Source organism: Pinus tabuliformis, chromosome 4_2, assembly GCF_031772625.1.
Source record: "Pinus tabuliformis cultivar Carrire ecotype Pingquan chromosome 4_2, CPIR1, whole genome shotgun sequence".
In the NCBI taxonomy this organism is placed as follows: Eukaryota; Viridiplantae; Streptophyta; class Pinopsida; order Pinales; family Pinaceae; genus Pinus; species Pinus tabuliformis.
In genome coordinates, this window is record NC_142304.1 from 15,870,790 (window position 1) to 15,875,926 (window position 5,137).

The following is a 5,137-nucleotide window of genomic DNA, read 5'->3' on the forward strand; positions in this document are numbered from 1 at the left end:
CTAGTGAATACACTAACAAGATGATCTAGACCCTCAAAGTTTTAAATTTTTATCAGCTCATTGGAGGAATTGATTTTGATCTCAGCATTTTTATAGGAGCAAAACTACTGGATCTTGAAGAAATTCCTATCAAGCCTGATTTAGGAAATTTATTCTGTCTTTAAAAATCCCCGACATTTTCAAGGAATTAGAAGCCTCTTTCTTGCAGAGGTTTGATGAAAATTATGCAACAAGCGACACTTTTCCTCAGTATGATATATTTGAAGGATTTGTTGGTTGGGAGATCAAGGATGGCTCCTGCAGAAAAAAGCCAACTACCAGGATATCTCAATGCATTCAACGGACGATGCAATATCTCAGAACTTTCTCATCCCCTTGGGATTTTCACAGTCTCAGATTAAGAGAAAGTATAGATCCTAATCTGTTTGCACAAGTTTTCAGTCATCAAAGGATTGGAGAAATAGGGACCAGCAACAATGAGGAAACGATTAAACAACATGCTGGTTGGTTCCACGAATTTGGAAATTTAACACTGGGAGAAAAACTACAGTTTCTGCAAAAATGGATGATTTACAGGGAGAACCCAAAGTCTTAAAGTTTGTGGTTAATCAAAAAGCTTTGGTAACTATCAGCGTTATCTCCCCTAATTGGAATAACAATGTCATTCATATAATAAGTTTGATGATTTCAAAAAGAATATGTACATCAATGATTTTCGAGTTAGACTGGCAGCATAAAGATTTTATGAGTGATAATTGTAGATGATGGGTTCAACATGCTATAGAAAGTTCCACAAATATGTTTCAAATTTTTAAATGGGAACTCTTAAATGGCATCGAGTTGGCATTCCAGAGGTCACCCACAGTAAGAAATGTCTTTAAAGATTCCTTTCTAGAAATCGAGATCAGTGCTTTACCTTTTCTTAACAAGTGGGAGAAACAGGAAGCCATGTACACACCTTAGCAACCACGTCTCCACAGGATAAAAACAAATACGGAAAAGGGAGAATCTTTAAAAGAAGCATCCAGGAGGACAATAATTTTATATGAAGATGCCAAAGGAAAAGCAACAACATCTACTTTACCAGACGAATTGACAGATGCTCAGGACCTAGCAACAAATATTGATGAAGAATACAACCGGCCGATAGAACGCCACTACAAGAAGATACTCGATGAGTATGAGCCAGCACATGATTCTTCTGATTATGATTATGACTATGATTCGGATAGGAGTCTAATGGGACCCTGGTATGATAGGATAGAATCTTTGTACCAGAAAAGTTGAGTAGACACCATCGACAAAAAATATGTCAATAAGACTCTCAATTATTTATGTCTTGTCATTTTATTTTTGAACGGTAGAATTTAGGAAGTCTATATAAGAAAGGGTCTGCAGAAGTTCAAGGCATCACTTGACAAAGAACTCTGATATATCTTATTGTAATAAGATTTATGTACTCTGCTGGTTTTTGTTAATATCGAAGCCTACTGGGATGCCTGTCTGAGGACAGTTTCTGCAATCCAAAAGAACTTTGAACTGTAATGTGAATGCGTTGAAGAGTACCCGGGAGAGAGGTCGTAGTTCCGCACGCATGCTTGGTTGAGGAAAAGTCACCTACCTCAGATCTGTTGTTTAGAAATCTTCGAGCTTAATCAGAAGTAAGTTCGAATGCACCAAAGCTTTATTCTATTGTCTGCTCGTCTTAGTTATTAGTCTCTGTTGACCGGTCACCCCTATTTTGGTATGAGAGCCACTCCCCGTTCCTTGGACGTAATACATTCTATAGACAGAGCCTGAAGTTAGCCAGGTAGCCTTTGAAAAGCATCTTGTTTTACAACTGCTGAGTAAATAAAAGCTGCTTCAGTCAATCTCTGGAATAGATTGTAAGAGTTCAACATGGCCAATTTCTTGAGATCATTTTCAACCATAGACAGAAGATCTGTATCTGAAGTTGATAGTAGATCCCTTGAGTCAGATGTAGTAAACATGAAAAGGTCGAAGATCCAGAAAGATGGAATCCACCCATGTTGAGTTCTAAATAGATTTATCCAGTACCAATGTTGTTCAAATTGTCCAGAAAAGTATATCTGAAAGAAGTTGAACTAAAAATTAGGATAAAAGATCCATCTGTACAAATTGTAGGTTTAAATTTGTTTTCTAAAGATGAAATCAGAAAGTTTAGAAAATATGTTGCTGAAAAGAGGTTCTATTATTTACACTTTGGGGGAATTAGAATTGGACTAGCCCCATTATTCCGTGATGGCCTTAATACTCCCTATATAGCCGAGCTATTCGATACCAGACACAATGTATATGAACATGCCCGAATTGGAACCATACTTGGAAACCTATCCTCAGCATGTCAACATGGCACTATCTATCCAGACTATGCCATTAGTTTGTCTGATATTCACCTCAAAGATTGTTGGAAAGATTTGATTGGAGTGCAAGGCCTAGAAATGGTTGAAGACAGCAAATATTTGTCGGTAATAGTCCAAACCTCATTTCAGCTGACAAATACTGTACATCATAAGTTAAGATAGCCAGTGTTAAAAGACTGTGTTGTTGTAGGAATAATCAATGCACAGGTAGAAGGAGTTCACTATGACAAAGAAGCTTTTCCTAATGACTGGTACATCCAATATAAGTCTCTGGCTGCTACAGATAACTCAAATAGCATGCTCAAAAGAATGTTTGTGTCAGATGGTTGTGTTAGAATTATTCCAAACAGACCTAGAATACCAAGACCAATAGTTTTTCCAGAAAAACATGTGTTACCAGCAATCTCAGAAAATGGACCCACTTCTGTCAGTGGAAGAAGATCTTTCTATCGCCATATTCTTGCACCAGAAGACCCTAGTTCTTCCACCAATACACCACTATCCACAAACCAGTTGTATACAGGGGTGATCGGTCAACAGAGACTATTAATTAAGATGAGCAGACAATAGAATAAAGCTTTGGTGCATTCAAACTTACTTCTGATTAAGCTCGAAGATTTCTAAATAGCAAATCCTTCAAATATCTCATACTGAGGGAAAGTGTCGCTTGCTACATAATTTTCATCAAACCTCTGCAAGAAAGAGGCTTCTAATTCATCGAAAATTTCGGGGATTTTTAAAGACAGAATAAATTTTCCTAAATCAGGCTTGATAGGAATTTCTTCAAGATCCAGTAGTTTTTCTCCTGTAAAAATGCTGAGAGAAAAATCAATTCCTCCAATGAGCTGATAAAAATTTAAAACTTTGAGCGTCCAGATCATTTTGTCAGTGTATTCACTAGACCATAGATCAGATAAAATTCTAAAAAAGAATTTCACCTTCATGTTAAGCAAAGGATATACATTTACCAGTGTATCATCTAGGCCCAAAGAAACACCTATATTCTTGGACTGCCATGCTTGGAATTTTCTTATCCAAGTATTTCTTCTCAATCTCATTCCTACAACCTTTTTATTTCTTCTGCAAGCTGGCTTGCATGTCCTTCAAAAATTCTGAATCTATCAACAAATGTAGCAAAGTTGTCGTCCTATGGACCTTTACCTGGAATGGTAAAACACGAACCTGTACAGGTCATGAATGATTTATTCATGTCCCTCGTTAATGAGTCTGTTAGAAAATTTGAATTACCTGGGATCCACACAACTTCAAAATCAAACTGTTGGAACCATATCTGCCAAGCAAGAATTCTCCCCTTTGTAATCTGTCTTGAAATTTTGGTAGATAGAAAATATTTGAAATTCTTGGAGTCTGTGCATATTAAAAACTTTACGGGAGTAAGATATGATTCAAACCTTTGTATCCCATTGAATATAGCCAATGTTTCTTTTTCGGCTATGAAGTAATTCTTTTAGCTGGGTGTAAATTCACCCGAAGCATAAGCACAGAGTTTTTCTTCACCTTTCTCCCTTCGTTGTAAAACAACGGTTGCCCAAAAATCTAGAGAAGCATCAGTTTGAAGAATAAGAAAAACATCACTTGGTGGCTAAAGCTTTGGCAGTTGTTGGGATTCTGCTTTCAATTGTTTGACTGCTGCTGTTTCTTCTTGTGACCATCCCTGTTTGAGATGTTTCCTGATCGGCGATGTTTTCTCTGTCAGATTTGGGATATACTTGTGAAGATAATTTAGAACTCCTAAGAATCTTTGAATTGTCTTGGTATCCTTCAGTTCATCTGGAAACTGTGTCAATTTGGTTAATTCATGAGGTTGCATTTGAATTGCACCATTGACAACATTAATTCCCAGAAAATCAATACTGTCTTGGAATAAAGACATTTTCCTTTTTGACAAATCTACACCATGCTGCTGAACTTCTTTAAGAAAAAATTCTAAATGATCTAGATGGGTTTTTACACCTGGACTATGAATGAGGATATCTTCTATTTATGTAACAATGAAATCATATTTAACAAAAATAAAATCCATTATTCGTTGGAAGAATGCAGGGGAATTTTTCAAACCGAAGGGAACAACCTTCCATTGGTAAAATCTGGCTGGACAAATAAAGGCAGTCTTATGCAGGTCTTCTAGCTGGATCTGAATCTGATAATACCCAGACGTCATATCAAATTTATTGAACACCTTGCAGTGTTCTATTTCTGCATTATTGTTTCTGGTCTTGGCAATGGATAGTTAAAGCTCTCAGTGATCGCATGGAAGGGTTTATAGTTTATCACCATTCTAGGTTTTCCCCTAACTATCTCAGAATGACTCCTTACCCGAAACGCTGAGCAAGCGTAATGGGACTCGCTTGGCTCAATGAGCTGCATTTGTAGAAATTCTTTTATCTGCCTCTTTATTTCCTGCTCATCTGAGGGAGTGCAAGGAATCATCTTTCCATTAACTCCATTGTCATGCAAGGTTATAATTTCTTGCATCGGACTTTCTATTTCCCAAAACTGTTGTGGGTTTTCCGAGCAACTCTTTAGAATTATTTTTTGGATATCATCTTGTTCTGTAAACCAATTGGGATCTATGCATGCCAATTGTTTTGTTTTAGATTCTGCTCTTGCTTCATAGAACTGCAGGACTTCCTGCCAATCATTAGAATCTTTTAATGGCTTTCTGGCTCCTATTCTTTTCTGGATATTTTCATGTCTTTCCTTTGAGTTTGCAATAAATAACCTAGGGATAG